The 22,687-nt window shown below is 44.6% G+C and overlaps 1 long non-coding RNA gene across 2 annotated transcripts; it reads left to right on the top strand.

Moving 5' to 3' along the window:
- Positions 1–11,079: 11,079 nt before the first annotated feature.
- Positions 11,080–19,007, top strand: LOC142665332 (uncharacterized). 2 transcript variants are annotated; one of them, XR_012851473.1, is made up of 6 exons: positions 11,080–13,726; positions 15,042–15,128; positions 15,490–15,616; positions 16,452–16,552; positions 17,872–17,956; positions 18,379–19,007. It is a non-coding gene; the product is annotated as an uncharacterized LOC142665332 (long non-coding RNA). The 2 variants fall into 2 exon arrangements; XR_012851474.1 differs by lacking the exon at positions 17,872–17,956.
- The last annotated feature ends 3,680 nt before the right edge of the window (positions 19,008–22,687 follow it).

Genomic DNA, 22,687 nt, shown 5'->3' with positions numbered 1-22,687 from the left:
CGTCAACTTCCACGATAAATGGCTCCATTTGGTTGGGCTGAACCAGCACCGGGGCCGAGATAAAGCACTTCTTAAGGACCTCAAAAGCCTGGACAGCCTCTGGAGACCAGTGGAGGAGATCAGCACCTTTGCGAGTGAGGTCCGTAAGAGGCTTAGCGATGACCGAGAAGTTAGCAATGAATCTCCTGTAATAATTAGCGAACCCCAAAAAACACTGTAACGCCTTCAGGGAGGCAGGTTGGACCCATTCCGCCACAGCCTGAACCTTGGCGGGGTCCATGCGGAATTCATGAGGAGTGAGGATTTGACCCAAAAATGGTATCTCCTGTACCCCAAACACACATTTTTCGGTTTTTGCAAACAGTTTGTTTTCCCGAAGGACCTGGAGCACCTTCCTGACATGCTCAATATGGGAGGGCCAGTCCTTGGAAAACACCAGTATGTCATCAAGGTACACTACAAGAAATATCCCCAGGTAATCTCTCAAAATCTCATTTATTAAATTCTGGAAGACCGCCGGCGCATTACACAACCCAAAGGGCATGACGAGGTATTCGAAATGACCTTCGGGCGTGTTAAACACAGTCTTCCACTCATCCCCCTCTTTGATGCGGATAAGGTTATACGCCCCCCGTAGATCAAACTTAGAGAACCATTGGGCCCCCTGAACCTGATTAAAGAGATCAGGAATCAAAGGAAGGGGATACTGGTTCCTTACAGTGACCTTATTCAGGTTACGGTAGTCAATGCATGGCCTAAGACCACCATCCTTCTTCCCTACGAAGAAGAAGCCAGCACCTACCGGAGAAGTAGAGGGGCGAATGTAACCCTTGGCCAGGCATTCCTGGATATGCTCTCTCATGGCTTCACGTTCGGGACAAGAAAGATTAAATATCCTACCCTTAGGAAGCTTAGCTCCTGGTACCAATTCGATAGCGCAATCGTATTCTCTATGAGGAGGTAACACTTCGGAGGCCTCCTTAGAGAAAACATCAGCGAAGTCCCGAACAAACTCAGGTAGCGTGTTGACCTCCTCAGGGGGAGAAATATAATTAACAGAAAAACATGACGTCAAACATTCATTACCCCATTTGGTAAGCTCCCCAGTATTCCAGTCAAACTGCAACCAGGGAAGGCCTAAAACCAAATCGGACGATAATCCCTGCATCAACAGTACAGAGCACTGCTCCAAATGCATGGAGCCAACAAGGAGTTCAAAAACAGGGGTATGCTGTGTAAAATAACCATTAGCAAGAGGAGTGGAGTTGATACCCACTACCGGGACAGGTTTAGGCAAATCAATCAAAGGCATAGCAAGAGACATAGCAAATTCCACAGACATGATATTAGCAGAGGACCCTGAATCCACGAAGGCACTGCCGGTAGCAGACCTACCACCAAAAGAGACCTGAAAGGGAAGCAAGATCTTATTACGTTTCATATTTACGGGAAATACCTGTGTGCCCAAGTGACCTCCCCGATGATCACTTAGGCGCGGAAGTTCTCCGGCTGCATTCTTACGCTTAGGACATTCTTACGCTTAGGACAGTCACTTGATGCTTGTCATCCCCACAGTAGAAGCAAAGACCATTCTTCCTGTGGAAATCTCTACGTTGTTGGGGGGACACGAAGGCCCCGAGTTGCATAGGTACCTCTGAGTCTTCCGGGGAAGAACGAAGCAACGGAACCTCGGGAGGCATCATGGGGGAGTCGGAGGAGAAAACACATAAACGTTCGCGTTGTCGTTCCCTGAGACGTCGGTCAAGTTGTACCGCTAAAGCCATAACCTGGTCTAGGGAGTCAGAAGAGGGATAGCTAACTAGCAGGTCTTTCAGGGCATTCGACAGACCCAACCTAAACTGGCACCTTAAGGCAGGGTCATTCCACCGAGAAGCTACGCACCACTTCCTAAAGTCAGAACAACACTCCTCAACAGGTCTCTTACCCTGACGTAAGGTCACCAGCTCACTCTCGGCAAAGGCAGTCTTGTCAGTCTCGTCATAAATGAGTCCGAGAGCAGAAAAGAAAAGATCAACGGAGGAAAGTTCAGGGGCGTCAGGAGCCAAGGAGAAGGCCCATTCTTGGGGCCCGTCCTGGAGCCGGGACATAATTATACCCACTCGCTGGCTCTCAGAACCTGAGGAGTGGGGCTTTAAGCGAAAGTAAAGCCTGCAACTCTCCCGAAAGGAGAGATAAGCCCTCCGGTCCCCTGAGAACTGGTCGGGCAACTTGAGGTGGGGTTCAGGAGTTGAGGTGAGGGGAACTACCAAGGTAGCATCAGGCTGGTTGACCTTCTGAGCCAGGGCCTGGACCTGTAGGGAGAGACCCTGCATTTGCTGAGCCAGGGTCTCAAGGGGGTCCATAGTAGTGTCAGGGACCAGGGTAGACTAGGTATATGGGCTTGTGATTATGTAATGATAGGGGTAGGGAAACGGACAAGAGAGCCCTAATCTACCCGCCACTCCGTCCCCGCCTACCCGCAATGACCCGCCCCAGGCAACGGGGCACAACTGGGCGGCGGTCCCCACGCTCAGCAAGTGCACGAGACAAACATACAAGGGAATATAATGCAAAGGGAAAGGGGCAGTTGCCCACGGCAACACCGTGAGCAACAGAGTGGTGAACGAGCCAAGTCAAACCAGGAGAGCACGGGGTACCAAACGCAGAGCAGAAGAGTAGCCAGAAAGCCAGGGTCAGTATGGAGCAGGATCAAATAGTTAGGAGCTGTAGCTGGGCCAGGAAACCACACGGAAAGAATCACAAGCAAGGAGGAACAGGAAAGGCAGGTATAAATAGACAGAGGGCGGGAGCTAGCTGAGTCTGGCCAGGCTGCGATAGGCTCTCCCACTCCTAAGCCTGCCAGCCTGAGTGGTGGAAGCTGGAGTCAGTCTCAGAGAGATAGACTCACGTGAAGACTGATTACATATGGAAGTTAACCCCGAAGCTGTGCCTGGCAGATCCTTTACACATCCACTATACAAGGAACATATACCACCATACTATTACTGAATATAGCCCATTACACCAAGGCCAATATTACCAATGATACCATTATACAAGGGTCAAGCAAAACTTCAACACATAGTACTACCACATAGTGACTGGATAATACCGCCAAACCGTTACTAAATAATATCACCATATCATGACTACATATTACCACTACATAGTGACTGAATAATACTACCGTACTATTAGTGCAGAATACCTTAACAACATGATCACATATTACCACCACATAGTGACTGAATAATACTACCATACTGTTACTGTATAATACCGCCACACCATCATCACATATTACTACCATATAGAAGCTGAATATTACCACCATACTGTTACCGAATAATATCACCATATAATGACCACATATTACTACCACATAGTGATGGAATAATACCACCATACTGTTACTGAATAATACCTCTACATCTTGATCACATATTACCACCACATAGTAGCTGAATAATACCCTCCATATGTTACTAAATAATACAGCCACACCATGGCCACATATTACCACCAATAAGTGACTGAATAATACCACCATACTGTTACTGAATAATACCACCACACCATGACCACGTATTACCACCACATAGTCAATGAATAATACCACCATACTATTACTGAATAATACCACCAGGCCATGAACATATATTACTGCATACTGACTAAATAATACCACCAAACTGTTACTGCAAGGCTCTGGAGTTTTTGGTTTATGAGCCGGAGGCTCCTTTGGTCGTCATGGGTGATTTTAATAATTATCTTGATACGACATTAGATAAATTTCCAGTGGTTGCTACGACCCTTTCTCCAGGTCTTACCAGATTTGGTCAGTTTCTGAGGGAGTTGTAACTGCAAGACCTTTGGAGGCTCCTGGGAGCCAAACCTGCGACAATATTCATGTTACTCTGCTTCTCATAATTCCTTGTCTCGGATTGATTTATGTTTGGGAAATAATAGGTTGTTATCATATGTTAAACATGTAAAATACTTACCTCGTTCTCTGTCTGATCATACTCCTGTATTGGTGACACTGGGTTTGCAGAGGGTGGCATGTAATAGACGTCCGGGCTGGAAGCTTAATCCATTTTGGTTAAAATTGATGGGTGGGGGGGGGGGGTACTGGTTAGATTGGAGGAATACTTTCAACAGAACATGGGCTCCACCTCTTTGCTAGTTGTTTGGGATGCTATGAAGGCCTTTTTTAGAGGTATATGTATACAAGAGATATCTAGGGTTAAACGGAAAAATAGAGAGGAGAATTGAAACGATCTAGACTGCAGGACACGGAGGGGAGGTATGTAGTAGACCATACACAGGAAAATTTGAAACACTGGAAGCGCAGGAAGCACTTTCAGCACATGATAGACAGCGAGCGGAAAATAAACGCATGTTTATGAGGCAGATATTTTGAGGAGGGTGAGCGTACTGGTCATCTATTGGCTAGTGTGGGTAGAGCGCAAAAGGATGCACACTTCGTGGCAGGTATTTGGAATGGGCAGGGCTCTCTGGTTACGGATTCGGAAGGTATACTGACTTAATTTTGTGACTATTATAGATCTCTGTATGCTTCTCGAATTGGGGTCACCTCTGAGGGTCTGGCTGCTTACCCTGGATGGTATTTCCTTGCCGTCTTTGTCGGCAGAGCAGTGTAATTTGTTGGAAGCGCCTCTCACACTTGAGGAACTAACGATGGCGTTAAACCACATGTCCAATGACAAGGCCCCTGGGACTGATGGGTTTCCCGTTGAAATGTACAAACAATATAGTGATTTGTTATTGCCACACATGTTGTTAATGTTTCAGGACGCACTGGAGAAGGGGAGACTACCGGCTTATATGATGGAGGCACTCATTGTTGTTCTTCTGAAACTGGATAAAGACCCCGGGTGCACGGAATCTTACCGTCCAATTTCCCTACTTCCCACGGATATTAAACTGCTGGCTAAAGTCTTGGCCCTTTGGTTGGGGGGGGGGGGGTGCTACTTCCCTGGTGCACGATGATCAAGTGGGCTTTATGCCATCTAAATTCAGTGCTATTAATATTCGACGCTTGTTCTCCAGGCGGTCCCGGATAATCCTGGTAGTAGAGTGGTGTTGTCCCTAGACACTGCTAAGGCGTTTGATAGTGTGGAATGGAGTTATTTTTGGGCCATCCTGGAGAGAATGGGTTTTGGGGCCCGATTTATCTCTTAAGTAAAAATTATGTATACGGGTTCGGGTGAATAATTTGGTTTCTGATGTTTTTGTTCTGGAAAGAGGCACAAGGCAGGGATGTCCTTTATCCCCTTTACTCTTTGCTCTGGCCATAAACCTTTTTGCAATTCAACTTAGGATGACTTCAGAAATAGTGGGGTTTAAGTATGGAGGGTTGGAGGAGAAAGTGGCCTTGTATGCTGATGATATTCTTTTGTTTTTGGGGGTAAATGGATCCCTAAATCTCTTTTTTGCAGAATTGATAAAAAAAATTGTGGATTTATATGGGGAAGAGGTACACCCAGATTTAAGCTAGAAACATTACAGATGCCCACTGACGAGGGGGGTTTGGCAGTTCCTAACCCTCAGATATCCTTTTTGGCGGCGCAGTTGCAACATTTTAAGGGTTGGGGGATGTCAGACTGTGAAGGTTCCAGTGGTAAAATATTAACGTATTTGTTGGGTAATGGCCCTTTACTTTCCTTGCTGGAGGCACTGCGATTTAGACTTCCGCCTGTTCCGATGCTGACCCTTTCCCTAATGCATAGAGTCTGGTGGAAGTCCAGGGAAATCAGGGGACTCCACAGGATAGAGGATACATGTGTGATCGCTGGCATTGATATGGAGAACGGGGGACTGAAAGTCCCCTGAAGTTCTCCATCACAAACCTCGGCAGCTCCGTAGAAATGAATGGAGCGCCGGTCGCGCTTGTGCGCATGCGTGACCAGCGCTCCTTTCATTTTTATTGAGCTGCGCAGACGCCGGAAGTCAGAGGTTAGTCATGGAGAACTTGGGGGACTTTAGATCCCCCGTTCTCCCTATCGCTGCCAGCGATCACACATGTATCCCCTATCCTGTGGAGAGGGGATACATGTCTTTTGTCTTTTCACACTGTAGGTCGCATTTTTTTGGGGGGTTTGGGACGCTGTATAGCGTTCCCTACAGGGGGGGGCTGTATAGCGTTCCCTACAGGGGGGCTGTATGGCGTTCCCTACAGGGGGGGCTGTATAGCGTTCCCTACAGGGGGGGCTGTATAGCGTTCCCTACAGGGGGGGCTGTATGGCGTTCCCTACAGGGGGGACTGTATGGCGCTATCTACAGAGGGAGCTGTATGGCGTTATCCACAGGGGGGGCTGTATGGTGCTATCTACAGAGGGAGCTGTATGGCGTTATCTACAGGGGGGGGCTGTAAAAAAGGCACTATCTACAAGGGGGTTTGTGTGATACCCAGCGGAGGGGGGGCCCCAGTCAAAAGTTTGCTATGGGGCCCAGTCTTTCCTAGTTGCGCCCCTGGTGCCCTTATATAGTAGAGAGGCCCCCATATAGCATATAGAAGCCCCATATAGTTTTTAGGCCCCCAAATAGTAAATAGGTGCCCTCATAAAGTAGATGGGCCCCATACAGTAGTTTGGTGCCCCCATATAATAGATAAGTGACCCCATATAGTAGTAAGGTGCCCTCACATAGTACTTAGGTGCCCCATATAGTATATAGGTGCCCCATATAATAGTTAGACCCCCAATATAGTAGTTAGGCTCCAAATAGTATTTAGGCCCAATATAGTAGTAAGGCCCCATATAGTAGTTATGTGCCCTCATATAGTAAATAGGTGTTTCCATATAGTAGCAAGGGTGCCCTCATATAGTAGATGGGTGCCTCCATATAGTAGTTAGACCACCTCCTTCATTAATAGTGCCCCCTTTGTACTAATATAAATAAAAAAATATATATTGAAACTCATCTAACCCTGTTCCCACGATGATCTGCTGTGTCTACTGCCAGTTGCAGGTGTGGTGATGCAGTGACATCATCATGCTGCTTGCGCAGGGTGGTCAGGCTGGCGTCCTTAGCAACCTCTAGCAAACTTCAGGCCAAAAACAGCCGGTGACTTACCAGAGTTAGTAGTGGGGAAGGAAGCCGATAACTCTCTGCTCCACCATAATAATCAGCGCTCGCATGGGGACCCTTTTCCTATGTGATTAATCCTCCTCTACCAGGAAAAACAACATTTTCTCATTTCTTCTTTGTTTTTCTGCAGCAATGAAAATGCACAGAAACATCTGAAGATTCTGCCAGCGCTGCCCACCAGAACGATACGGGAGCGCCCGTCTCTCACATATTGGTATGTATACAGGTATACAAGCTGCATTACCTCAGTTGTACAACCAATACCTTGTAGTGTGTGGATAGTAGATGATCACATGTAGTTGTCAGGTTTATACAAATACTATTGTAGTACATGAGATTACAGTAGTGGATCGCATTTATGTAGTTGTCCAGTCTTATGTTAATAAAGCTTTCCTTATTATATAGTAGCCTGTCTGTGATCAGCTGTCATTGACAGGGGAAGGTGAGCATAGCCATACATTCATAATGCAGGTGATATTACATTATAGCTATTAAAATAAATGGCGGACCATGTAATGCATGGGTATCCCAGGTCAGCAAGAGCGCGAGCTTCACTGGTGATCAGCTGTGATTGACAGGGGAAGGTGCGCCTAGCCATACATTTTAAGCTTAGATACAGGGCTCCAGCAGACAGTATTCTTATACTTACCCTCCTCGCTCCTGACTCGGCTCCAAATGCATCTCGAGTCCTGACATCATTCAGCATAACGCAGGTTATGCTGACATTTATTTATGTCCTGTAGGAATTGACCCCCCGAAAGCAAAACCTCTGGAAGTGTGGAGACATGTGCTGCCATATTTCAGTACATCCACAGATGAAGTACAGTATCCATACATAGAGATTTGTGTACTCACTCGTGGACTAGTTCTTCTGAGCATACCCTGTGTGTGTTATCTTCAACTAAATGTATTTGTATAATGCCAGTGGTCTCCGGAAAGAATAAGTGCAACAGCAGATAAATTCTCACCTGCCTGATTTCCCTGCCCCTGACCAGTCCCCATCAACAGCAGAATTGAGCTACAAATAATAGATATACAGTATGTTATACTTAAAGAGGACCTTCCATCTGCCCAAAAAACTGCAGTTGACACCTTAGTTAGATTGCAGGCGCCTCACAGATTCTGATGCTTTTTATTTTTTTCTTCTTGCCCCAACCATTGCTTTGATATCAGTGGCGTTAGTTCTGGTGTCCGATATGCATATGAAGGCTTTGACTGTCAAGTGGGTGTTTACCCCTTATCAAGTAACAGGTGTTACCCGCCCACTTGACAGTAGTTTAGTTACCCTTTAAATCATTTCTTCTGTCCATCTTTGAAGGCAAATGGTTTATTTCCCCGCAGAAATGCTGGGGGGCAGAAGTTCTGGCAGAGCATCATCATTATGCGCCACCACCAGACCCTCTGCTTGTCTCCACAGCAGCATGGACATCCAGAGTAGTCACCTGTCACCATAGCTAGTCTTATGAATATTGATTCAAAACAGTTGCCTGCAGTGTGTTGTCTAGTAGATGCGCCCATACGTCTGTCGCAACGACAAGCATGGAATTTTATCGTGTTCATTATTTTGAATAACAATTTTTCTTCTTTCTCTATTCCCCACCTGCAGGAACAGGAAAATAATGGAAGCTCTGCCCACATATGGTGGTCATTACTATCATTATTATGATTTTCTTGTTCACAGATTTCATTACTAGCCCATGAGGACCCTTAAAGGGGTTTATGGCACATCCACAGAATATGGCATAAATGTCTGTTAGATGCCACCTCTAGGACCAGCACCTATCTCTAGAACGGGGCCCCGTCCTACCTTATCTGTCTCCAGTGCTTCCCGGCTACTGTCTGACGAGGTGGTCAGAAGATTCGAAAACAGCCGAGCTCTCTGAGCTACGCTATTTTCGTAACTCCCAAAGAAGTAAATGGTAGTTACGGGAACAGTGTAGCACAGCGAACTATGCTGTTTCCGGCAATTAGGAGCTACGGAAATAGCGTAGCTCGCCGTGCTATGCTGATTCTGTAACTCCTTTTCACTTCTATGGGAGTTACAGGAACAGCATAGATCAGCGAGCTCTGCTGTTTCCATAACTCCCGACCACCTCGTCAGACAGTGACCATTAAACACCAGGAGCCGGACAAGGTAGGATGGGGATCAGAGGTCCCCTGTTATATTGATAGGTGCAGGTCCCAGAAGTGGGAGCCGCATCTATCGGACATTTATGGCATATCCTATGGGTATGCCATAATTGTGCAAGATGGGAACACCCATTTAATAAAGAGAAAAGAATTGGCCATGCTTTTCCAGTTTTTGGTTGCTGTATGCTGAAAGTTTTCATATTTCTCTCATTTCCTTTGTATGCTTTAGCTTGGCATTGTGCTGCATCCCCTGGGCTGCTTTAGCTTCACTTATCTTTACTCCAATTGTTTTCTACACAGATAGGAGGGGACATTTTGATGCTAAAATTGTAATAATAACAAGTCATTAAAAGCTATTTCAATATAAATTAAAAAACAAAATGTCTATGGATACAAGTCGTTGCGTTTTCTTCTTGTGTGAAATTGTAAAAAAAATATTTTATTAAATAATTTCATAGTTAACTCGAGACACATTCCTATAAGTAATGGATGTATAACTTTACGGCTTGATAGCACATGGGTGGTGATTTATGATCTTGATCCCTATGACAAATTGATGGATATCTCTAGCGATTGGTACTTATCACCAATAAAATGAATCCCTCTACGGATTGGTCCGTAAGAGAGATAAATGCCGACCTCTAGCAGCGGATCCAGAATTCCTGCATGTTACTGAGTAGTTTATAGAGTGCAAATATGTGGATGTATACAGATATATATATATATATATATATATATATATATATAGCAGAAAAAGAAATGGCGACAGCACACTGCGAACACTAATGCCACCTAAGCCACTAAATATAAATAAATATGCATTACTGCTAAATCTACTTACAAATAGGGAGGTTCTTAGTGCACATTTTGATCAAAAAGTGTTTGCCCACCTGCCACGACAAGGCGACCTCTGTAAGGTGGGGACCTACTCTGCACATACACCCAGAACTGGGACTAAGCCTACATATATATCTTATCTGGAGATGGTAGGAACCAGCACTAAACTAATTAAAATCACCCAGGGCAGAATGGGAGGAGTGCAAGAACAAAAATGGAGGCAGTCACTATATACTCTGTAAGACCTTGCTAGGGATCATGCATTTTGCTACTATGTTACATGTTTGAACCTCACATTATTATATAGATTGCAGCTTACACTTTTCGACTGACCCTACTGTGTGGCATGTAAGGGCTTGATAAAAAAAAAACATTACATTTGTGGTCTGTGGTTTTTTTAGCAAAGAGAAGTAGGAAAACTTTTTCTTTCAGTGGTTATACAGGGGACCAGCCACGTGTAATTCCCAATACAATTTTTCTGGTAGTTTCACAAGATCACAGCGCACTCCTATAACCTATGTACTGTATATAAGTCAGTGAGGAGCAGCTGTTGGGAGCGCTATCACGTCTCTACCATCCCCCTCAACAGAAAAAAATCAAACATTTTTTATTCTTTTGTTTTAAATTGCACCTGTGAACAGTACAGATAATGTGCACTACAGATCCCAGCAGGCTCCTCTACTTATCAGGAGGAAATCAACTACACAGATTTATATTTAGACTGTTAAAGCCATAACATCTTGACTGGCTGTTTATCCAACAGAGAAAATGGAAGAAACACATTGGGATCAATGCTGTTCAAAATCTTTCCTTTCCAATCCATGAAAATTTTTATTTTCTAACCTACAACTTGTACAGTGAGAGCTCGAATCTGATTGGATGCCATGGGCAGCAGCACTTAGGACCTTGCTGCCATGTACAGCATTATTACATCACAGAAGCGTCGTCATCCAGTCACGGAATACTCAGCAAGAACGGTCAGTGCGAGGCAACCATCGAGGAGAGAGGAGCTAAGCACTACTGAGCAAGCGTTTGCCCGGCTGGGCTCTTATTTCTGTGTTTTATTTGTTACATTTATTTTTGGTTCTTTTATACCTTCCAGACACACACTTCTTCTGAGTGTGTGGAGGAAGAGGCAGCCAGATGGCTGCAACGGGGGCTGGAGGAAAACTCCGGCCCCGGAGACAACGTCTCGGGAGGTCCCCATACAGCCAGCAGCCCAAAAATCATCAGAGGCAAACTGGCTTTTTTGAACAGTTAAAGGCAGCATTAAGTGTCGTGCCAATTCTGAAACACTTGTGGACAACACCTGTGAAAGAATCGGGCCGATACGTGAGGCTAAAATCTCCACCACCACCACCAAGATCTGTAGCCACCACCTGCGCAGCAAAGGAGGAAAAAAAGGAACGTCAGGTACCAAAGCCCACTATAACACCAGGTGTGGTTCGGACCACTGCCCCATTGCCCAGTGAACCATCGGCCTGGGAGAAGTTTCTACCAAGACGGTCATTGGTCTTGCCACCTCACAGAGGGTCAGCAGCGGCAGGAACATCGAGGGTCCGCAGTGCACCTTACGCCTTACCACCGCGCATTAAGGTGACTGCGAGACAACTGCCTGACTCCCCACTATGGTTCCCTGGAGGTTCTGCATCTCGTAAGATCTTAAGAGCTATGCTGAACACACCCTTGGTTGATGACGGCAGGTCATATGTGAGTGATGAGGGAAACTTCGTGAGGTATACTGAAACTGGAGACATCATCTTTCCAGAGAGAGAGTACCAAAATATCCTTTTGCTGCAGAAAAATGTAGTGGTGGAGTCACCTCAAGCGTGCCAGTAACATTCTATTGCACTAGCTGCTTTTACATGATTGATTTTCCGGTTTTGATCTTGGCTTGTATATTTGACTATTCTATTTGACTGCCGCCTGCCCTGACCGCTGCCTGTTCTTTGACTACGCTTGTTTGCTGCCTGCCCTGACCTCGGCCTGATTATTGACTACGCTTGTTTGCTGCCTGCCCTGACCTCGGCCTGAATATTGACCATGCTTGTTTGCTGCCTGCCCTGACCTCGGCCTGATTATTGACCATGCTTGTTTGCTGCCTGCCCTGACCTTTGCTTGAGTAATGACTATTCTTCTGCCTGACGATTTGGTACCTTGTTCTAAATGCCTGCAGATGTGCTAGTCCTGGCTACAGGCAGGCTCCACTGTCATGCTGCGCCTCAGGGCATATCCCACAGGACAGCTTTAGTGCCCCCCTGCTTTCCAGGTAGACCCGCACTGAGGAGCCTTTGTTTTCTTGCATCCCTGCTGCTAATAGACAGTCTGGCTGAGATGAAAGTACAGAGTGCTAACCATTACACTATGGAACGTGCACAGAATAGAGATTGTGACCTCTAGACCAGACTCGTAGTCCACAGGAGAACTCTCCACTACTGCCTGGCTTCCCCTTTGTACGTCCTTAGAGCCTCCTCCTAGCACACGGGTCCATCCAGGATAGAAGGCAGATAAGGGCAATTATCCTCATTAGTCCTTTTCCAAAGCTGGAGAACTGAAGCTAGCCTGGATGTGAGGCACCATGCTTGGTTGGAGCCGCCAGGTCTGGCTAAGTTAATAACCAGGATAATGGGAGCTTAATTACTGTTGAGGGCAACTAGGAGGATGTTGATGAAATTGTTGAGTTTTTTAAAAAGAGAATTGCTCCAATCAGGAGACCATTGACAAATTACAGAATGAACGGATAAATAAAAATAAGGAAATGGAGGAAGTAATGAAGGAAAACAATTATGGACTGTTATGCCAGCAACGGGTGCCACTCCTGCCAGCGGTCTCCTACCTGCCCCACCACTGGGCTGGCTCCTCTGCTGGGCAAAGCTGCCAGCGTCTCCATCCTACCTCTCCTCATGCTCATGGATGCATCTGCCTTTTCAAAAACCTCCTATCCAGTTCCTGTGGCTCCAGACCAATTAAAGGGGCCTCCTCTGATCTTCTGGTTCCTGAGCAACTTTGGTGCAACCTAGTTGGGTCCTACGAAGGTTCATGTTTGCATCTTGATACCAGTCCGCACTTCACTAACTGCTTCCAGTCTGTATCCAGGTATCCGCTATCAGTCTATACGCAGTATCACAGCACCTTCTACAGCTCTGAAAATCTTAAAGAAATGGAGGCTCCTGTCTAATCACTACCGAGAAACTCAGTCTTCACCATCATAAAAGAATAATCCTGCTAAACCAGTCTGTATCCAGCTACTCGCTACCAGTCTGCATCCAATCCCTACTCAACCACACTTGACAGAAGAATCCTGGCTTTGGTCTCTAAATCTCCAACTTAATCAGAATTCTGCCTCCAGATTTCTCTACTGTAGAGAAAACACCGGTCTCAATACTGAAAAATCTTCTTCCAGAGTTGGACTATTTGAAATAATCTCATAATTACATCAAGATCATGGCCTTCAAATAGGGCCTTCCCATCAAACTAGTAATCTCGAAAAATGGCCATCATTATGTCATCACAGCACCTGCTACAGCTCAGAAAGTCTTGAAGAAATGGAGGCTCCTTCTCACCACCGAGAAACTCAGTCTCCACCATCAGAAAAGAATAATCCTGGGAAACGCAATCATGAATGGACTATAATTGGATCGTGATGGTAAGTCTAAATACTCACTGTTTTACCTGAGGATAGTTTATTAGGTTTTAATATTCTTCACATGATGTTGTTTCAAGATTCTGTAGTCTGAACATATATTCACTCTACCACTCTCATTGCTTTACCTTGACCTTTTAGGCTGTATTCACACGTTGCATTCATGTCTTGTTTTTTGCCAAGATTCCATGCAAAAAAATGCAGCTTTTTTGCAAAACCATTGTGTTTTTGTTGTTATTTAGTGAAAATTGCAGCAAAAACTGTGATTTGACCGCAATCTTTGAACACAGCTTTAACTATACACTTTGTTGTGATGCGTAATTGAAAGTAAGGCCCTGTTCACATTATGTTATAGCTTTCTGAATGGACTCCCGACGTGTACCTCCGGCGGTAGGCTGAAACGTATCGCACTGTTTAGGTATACAGAGCCTGGGGAAGCTCCTGACGTGATTGCTCATATATAAAGAGTGACGTCAGGAGCTACAATGCTGGGTCCCTGGTCAGAGCATCGCAACCACTCTGGCCGAGGACTCCGGTCTTGGGGAAGCCCATTGATGTCACTGTCTATACATGGGTAGTGACGTCAAAAGCTTTTCAATGCCAGAGTCCCCGGCCAGAGCGTAGGCAATTTTAATAAATCCAGCGCCGCTTTAGGTGTCCATACTGGTTGTCAGCCAGCTAGAGCTATTCTTGAGAATGCTAAGTAACTTCACACAGGAGGACAACTCAAAGCTTATATTTAATGGCAATATTTTCATTTTAGGGGGAAATGTTCATTAATTATCAACATGTCTAGTGATGATCTTTATCTTTACCATTACGTTTATTGTTAAGAATGTATCAGGCAGAATGCCTCCCGTTATATTTATAGGGCTTGTCTTATCATGACAACATCTTTCTATATTGAGTCCGGCCCAGTGATCAGCTGATTGCCATGAGTCCTGTTATAAACCCTGAAATACACATGCAGCGGCCACTGCAGGGGAAATGTAGTAATACATGTCAGCCATTCAAATGAATGTCCATCCATGTCATACATGTTCAGACCAAGTCCTCCCAAATGAGAGCTGCTGTTTGCCCAGTCCCGCTAATAGAGGAGGGGGGATCACAAGAGTGGGATATTCCTCGATGACATCCATATGCCTTAATAGGGAATATGGACAGGGGTTGTGCTGATGAGACAATCCCTATAATAACTTTCGCCCTGCCAAACCAATGTGTTAACAAGTCAGTGCACTGGGCAGGCGACCAATAGTACTTGCTTTACTTCCAAAAACAACTAAAACTTTGATACATTTGATAAAACTTTTCTTTCCAGTCTTACTAAGACAAGCAAGAATCCCCTGGGAATTAACTACAAGGAATTTGGACAATACGATATAAAAGACAAGATAAAACATGGAAGGTATGTTCTCTTACAGGCTCCGATGAAATAGCCTGTGTCTAAACCAGTGGTCCCCAACCTGTGGCTCAGCAGCTGTTGTAAAACTACAACTCTCAGCATTCCCTTATACTCTGAGTTATATTTTGGAACCGCTGCGGAGCCGCAGGTTGCCGAGCACCAGTCTAAAACATAATCAGTATCACCTGTCTGTAAACTGTACTCATGTACATTGCAGTAACTATAGTCCAAACTGTCCATAGTCATTACATTGTGTACATTATAAAATAACATTACTTATTAAAGGTTATGATGGTTTGACTCACAGCACATATACTATCACCTATAATGTCACCTTTCTAGTATTTATTACATTTTTGCGCAGGTTGTGATTTGTGACCCCAAATTTTGTTATCACCGATAAGCTATAAGCGTAACCTACACACTATCCTGCTGCATCAGAGGTCGTCTACACAGCGAGTTCACTCTTCACTGAACCCCTAGTACATGCAGTAAGTTCTCCGTCATTAATATGTTATTAGATATCTACCTATTTCATAATAGCACGGCATTGTCTCTCCTGATATCTGTATTTCTTATGTATATTGACACTGCTGCATCTGGCGGTTTAAAATGTCCTCTCATCATTATATACTTGGTATATGGGGTCTTCTTGTACAGTGTAGAATTGGAGCACATTGTATAATTGCCTCATGTTAGTCATAGTCATTAGGATGATATATATATATATATTTATATATATATATAGATATATATATATATAGATATATATAGATATATATATATATACATATACAACTGCTTATCAGGTAATTGTATACATTACACATGCTGGAATGCTTTGGGACACGCTGCAATAGTGTGAGGGGCAGAGTATTCAGTCATATATATATTAAGCTTATGGAATTGCTTGAGAGGCAATTACACAGGAATGTGTTCCTGTATAAGTAACCCCTAGGGGTATGACAATATATGTTTCTTCCAGATGGGATTTTGACGTTTCTAACAATATGCTTACCCTGATATTACCCTTTGGTCATCTTGGTAACTGTTATTCTAGAATTTTTCTAACTGATTTTTGTTTCGTTTTTGTAAATCTTCTGGAAATCTGTTATACGGTGACATCACGTACGCTGATTATTTGGTCTTTTTTACCTAAAGATTGTTTGGGAAAAAACCATAACTTTAGAACTCAGGATTGCTTTCAAATACTAGAAAAGTAAATTGTATATTATATAAGTGGCAAGTTTCTCTTTTGCAGGATATTATTACAGTCTTAGCCATTGTAACTGTTGGGGGTCACTTTCTGCCACTATTGTATTTAAGGGCAGTATTGAGTCGTGGCTGGAAGAAGTCATCATGTTGGTCTAGACCGGACAGAGAAGAAAAGGGAAAGAGAATGACTCCAATCATAGAAGACGTGATCTGTAAGTAAAAACCTTTCCCACCAATGTGTCTAAAAAATTCTCTCTAAAAATATAGAATTGTTCTTATGATGTTTAACCCCTTGCCGACATGTGATATACAGTTACGTCATAGCCGGCAAGGGGAAGTATGGAGCATGCTTACAGCTGAGCCCGCTCCATACTAAGTAAGTGTTTGCTGCATGTTACTGCTGACACTTCAAAGTAATGGGCTGAATCGGAGATGACTCAGATTCCGCTCGTTTAACCCCTTAGATGCTGCACATCTAAACCATTAGAAAGGGGAAGGCCCCCTCCAACATCCTATCGTCCCCACCGCGCCGTTAAAATGCTAAAAACAATGGAGGAATCGCTGTTTTTTGCCATTCCACTCTACACAGATTTTTTTTTTACCAAGTTTCCCAGTACATTGTATGGTACAACAAATGGTAATCTACAACTCGTCCTGCAAAAAACAAGCCTTCGTACGACTATATCGACTGAAAAATAAAAAAAGTTATAGCTTTTGGAAGGTGGGGAGAAAAAACGCGAAAATTAAAAAATAAAAATGGTTGCGATGGCAAGGGAGTAATCGAATGTGTAGACATTGTAAGATATTTTACAATGTTTAGGAAGGGAGGGGGATAAAGCCTTTGTACTATGCTTACCAATGTGTTAAAATTGCCCAGTAATATTTTTTTTTTGAGCAGGGGGTGCCCCACAATGACATCCTTATGCTCTAATAGGGTATATGGAAAAGTCTTCATGAGACAACCACATTAATCTGCTTCTCCATGAGGCCCCTATAGATTGCAGTCACATAACTTTTTGTGTGCTCTCTACAGGGCAGCACACTTTTATCTAGGAAAGCCTGATCATCCTGAGCCTCCTGGTTCAGGAATTGAATATCAGAATAAGGTAAAATCCGATCCTGCAGTCAAGGGCACTTTTTATGTTTGCACCAGTGCCTACCTTGCCAAGCATTCTGTTTGGTGAAACCATCTGCCCATAGTATGGTTGCATCATCAAGAGTTTGCATACAGAATGTCAGAGAGATACTTTGGAAGGGCAGGGGTATATGTGGTAATTAGTTGCCCTACCCCCATTTCAGCCCTTCAGGAGACCATTTAGTGGGTGCAATATTATGGTCTCTATAAATTGACTTACCTGCACTGTATATTATCTTTGTATTGACCTAGGTCTATTTACATTAATATAATTGTATTTAGTAAAATGTAATATTGCAAAATTCAGTAAGATTTGTGCTTACATTGAACGCTGAGATTGCAATGTATCTTAGAGCAACTCAACAGAAATCTAATTTTATTTCAATATATTTCCAGGCACAGAAATCCAAGTCTCTGTCCATTGTGCCCCTTATGTTTTAGGCAACCAGTGATTTGCACATTTTCTAACCATTCATCACAGGTAATGACAGAAAGCAATGGAGACTATAAGGGAAATCAATGTGTAAAGAATTTGATACCTACGATCAGTAGCAGAGCAAAATAAGTCATAATACAATGCATAAAAAATAAATGTGTTATATATATATATAGTTTGTCTTTAAAAAGGAAAGTTAGCATATTTTCCTCTTAAATTGTCAAAATATTTCTGTTATTATCTATTAATATATATATATATATTTATTTATACTAAATATGTGCCATGCGTTAATGCTGGCAATGTGCAAGACTACTAGGCTACATTCTTCTGGAAGTGACGTATGGAAGTATAGTATGCATCCCAGGCCTTTGTGGTGCGTACCATACTTTCATGCGTCACTTTAATCTATAATTATTATTATTTTTTTTAATTATTATTGGGTTTATGATTTCTTTTTCCACTAGAGAACTGTTGACAGTCAAGATTCTAATGAAACCCAAATTAAGGCACCATTGGTGGAATCAGCTGAGAGTAGCACCAGCACCTTCCAGCAACAAACCCCTGAGGAGGCCGACATTCCGGCAACATCAAGAGTGGTTGCAGACATGCAGCCAAGTCGGTTTGCACCGCGGTGCAGAAAGGGGCATGGTGACACTGCACTCACAACCAATCTTGGTACTCAAACCATGATTGACACCCGTCAGAGCAACAACAAAGGTTCCTTAGGCCATCTTTCTTCTAAGTCTCGCACCCCATCTCCAACGCGCCACAAGACCGCCAGCTACGCTGTCAGAACATGCTGATGGCAGTGTTGGAGATCTCTGCTGGTCCAAACGACCCTTGTGACATGTACCAGCATGTGGAGCAGTAGAGATGGCTGGTGGCATGTTCTTCTACTCTGACCCATCACACAACTGGACCCCCACAACAACGCTCTAACCATTACCGGCTGTATGACAGTTCTCCGTCCCTGTTCAGAGGGTAGTAGTTCGGTAACACCAGCACCATCTACCTCTTACTGCCGTGAACTGTTTGACATGTGAGCTTTTTTTTGCTCTGCACAGAGTCTTGAAAATGTTGTTTTTGCACTATGTTGGTGCTACTTGTTTAATTTGTTTATCGAATATAAATGTTCTTGAAAAAAAATGTCTGCTGTCATTTTTAAGTTACTAATTTTGGGATTGTGTGGTTGGGGGACTTTAAAATTGGTGGTCAGATCGGTGTTGGAACCACACCACGCAACACCGCTGGACTACAGTTTAGTTGTTTCGGTGCTGGGGCTAGAATAAAACAGCTGATCTACAGTGGTGCCTGACATATATATATATAGTAAAAGTTGTGTTGTTACAAATATAAAATAAATAGTAATTTTGTCAGTAATAATTCAGCTCGCAAGCCCGTGTCAAGGGTCCTCATTTTCTTGCGAGTCCCTACACTAACTAAACAGGAACATTGAAACAAACTAGAAAAAAGGCAAACTAAACAGTCCAGAGTCCAAATGAATGACTACCATGGATAGTGTTAAGCTGCCATGGAACTGCTCCCTCAGAGCTGAGGACGTAGTAGCCAGTCCTGATGTTTCAGGTCGTACATGCAGGGTCTGGTCCGAAGTGTCCGGTGAAGTAGTTACGTATTGGTCCAGATCGCCATCCAAGGCAGCATCGTGGATCCTGGTGAAATTGTAGAGGACCACAGAGACTTGAATCACCATTGTCCGGATCCATCTGTATGGACAACATGAACACCCTCCCATTTGTTGGAAAGTATTCCCAGGCGCACTCCACATATCGACCAGCTATGGTCAGCAGGTGTTTAAAAATGTGCCTCCTGTTGTCCAAATCACGTCTTTGGAAGAGCCGTATCACGTAGGGTGACAGAAAAAATCCTTAATCAACATGACAAATGGGGCCAGTGGTTCCGAAAGATTCAGGCTGTTGACTGGGTTCTGGTAGGGCGAGATAGTTGGCTTGAAACAGTACACATAATCTGGGAGACCTGAATATACGTGCATCAGCAATGCTCCCTTAGGCCCCGATATCCACAATTACAAACCGGTACCCACTGTCAGCCAAGACCAACTGCATTAGGGAGACATAATCCTTGTAATTGAAGTACCGGGATTCTGAGTGAGGCGGCTTCTTAACACGTTTTTATTTTCCTTTCATCGCCCAAATGCAATTAGAAAACTGCGCTGTATCGTAGAAGACCTCAAGAAATCCAAATCCAGTCATCTTCTTTGGGCTGTGGCATCACCACCCTCTGAGTTTCTGCAAGATCTTTTCGCAGGTCACTTGTCATCTGCCTGCATCGTTCCACTGGAGCAGGCCTGGTCAGAAAACACCAGGCGTGCATCGCTGGAGGATGGTGTGGGAACGGAGACAGATGAGTGTGCTTGTTGTGGCATGGGACACTATATACATACTTGTTTACCCACCACTTGTACGTTCGCAGCTGCAATCCCGGAGGGAAGTCAGGATTACAACATATGGTTGCCAATGGAGCATGTGGTGAATTTAAGCAATACCTACCAGCAAGTGCATCCCACAATCCAAGCATTTGTGATAATATTGGTGACATTATTGGGGGTCTACCCGAGGGCGGAGCCACAATATAATCTCAAGCGGTATATGCCCGCACGCAACACTCTCCAGCTGCACCCATTGAGGACAATATGGTTTCATATAGATTTCCGTCATTTGTGCCATTCCAGCTGAGTGATAATAATGTAGAAGATGCGGGACCCCCAATCCCCCCGCCACCCAGAGAGTATACATCATATTTTTAAGAATGCGGGATCGTTTCTTACCCGAAATGAATCCCATTATTTTGAACTGTAAGACCTGTATATCCTTGCAAGGAATTCTAATCGGGAGCGTGCGGAAAAGATAGAATAATCTAGGCAAAAGAGTCATTTTGACTGAAGCAATTCTACCAAACCATGACAATGGGCATTGAGACCAAGCATGAAGATCAGTTTCTATACGTTTATAGAGAGGTAAATAATTAGACTTGTAGAGGGTATCCACTGAAGGTGTAAGCTTGATTCCCAAATAAGTGAGAGAGTGGGGCGCCCATTTAACGTCAAAATGTAATTGTAATAACTTTACTAACCTATCTGGAACGGACAAATTTAAAGCCACAGATTTATTATTATTGACCCTAAGACCTGATATGTCTCCACAGGGGCGTAGCTAGGGGGGGGCAAGCGGGGCATGTGCCCCGGGCGCAGTTCAGAGGGGGGCGCCAGCGCCCCCTCCTCCTGCACTATAATTGTACCTGTGTCGCAAGGACACAGGTACAATTAGAAGCAATGAATGACCGGGCACGTTCCGTGCCCGGCCATTCAGCGCCTCTCCACGAATGAAGCAACTGGTACCTTTTGTACCAGTGACGCTTCCGTCGATGAAAGGCGCTGACTGACTGGCAGGGAAAGTCATCCTGCCCAGCCAATCAGCGCCTTTCATAGACGCTGCGTTCAACCCCCTGGAGACCTGCGCAGAAGAGAGCAGGTCTCCATGGCTGCCGGACGGCGTGGGAGTTGGAATAAGGTGAGTTTGATTTTTTTTTAAATTGTAATAGAAGTGTGTGTCTGTATCTGCAGGGGGACGGACTATATCTACACGGGGGACTTTACCTATGGGGGGTGTCTATCTACAGGGGGGCTATATACAGGGGGACTATATCTACAGGGCTGGGCTATATACAGGGGGACTATATCTACAGGGCTGGGCTATATACAGGGGGACTATATCTACAGGGCTGGGCTATCTACAGGGGGACTATATCTACAGGGGGGCTATATCTACAGGGGGGCTATATCTACAGGGCTGGGCTATATACAGGGGGACTATATCTACAGGGGGACTATATCTACAGGGCTGGGCTATATACAGGGGGACTATATCTACAGGGCTGGGCTATATACAGGGGGACTATATCTACAGGGCTGGGCTATATACAGGGGGACTATATCTACAGGGCTGGGCTATATACAGGGGGACTATATCTACAGGGCTGGGCTATATACAGGGGGACTATATCTACAGGGGGACTATCGACAGGGCTGGGCTATATACAGGGGGACTATATCTACAGGGGGGCTATATACAGGGGGACTATATCTACAGGGGGACTATCTACAGGGCTGGGCTATATACAGGGGGACTATATCTACAGGGGGGCTATATACAGGGGGACTATATCTACAGGGGGACTATCTACAGGGCTGGGCTATATACAGGGGGACTATATCTACAGGGGGTCAATATACAGGGGGACTATATCTACAGGGCTGGGCTATATACAGGGGGACTATATCTGCTGGGCTATATACAGGGGGACTATATCTACAGGGGGGCTATATACAGGGGTACTATATCTACAGGGCTGGGCTATCTACAGGGGGACTATATCTACAGGGGGACTATATCTACAGGGGGGCTATATCTACAGGGGGGCTATATACTGGAGTGGGCTGTCTATAGAGCACCATATACAGGGGTGGGCTATATAGTATATAGCCCCCTGTAGATATAGCCCACCCCTGTATATGGTGCTCCATAGATAGCCCACCCCAGTATATAGTCACCCTGTAGATATAGCCCAGCCCTGTAGATATAGCCCAGCCCTGTAGATATAGCCCAGCCCTGTAGATATAGCTCCCTGTAGATATATTCCCCCTGTAGATATATTCCCCCTGTATATAGCCCACCCCTGTAGATATAGCCCCCCTGTGTATAGCCCCCCTCTGTAGATATGGCCCCCCTGTGTATA

The sequence above is a fragment of the Rhinoderma darwinii genome, chromosome 12 (genome assembly GCF_050947455.1).
Source record: "Rhinoderma darwinii isolate aRhiDar2 chromosome 12, aRhiDar2.hap1, whole genome shotgun sequence".
Taxonomy (NCBI): Eukaryota; Metazoa; Chordata; class Amphibia; order Anura; family Rhinodermatidae; genus Rhinoderma; species Rhinoderma darwinii.
The sequence above is the reverse complement of the archived record's forward strand: the minus strand, read 5'-3'. Positions and strand labels throughout refer to the sequence as shown.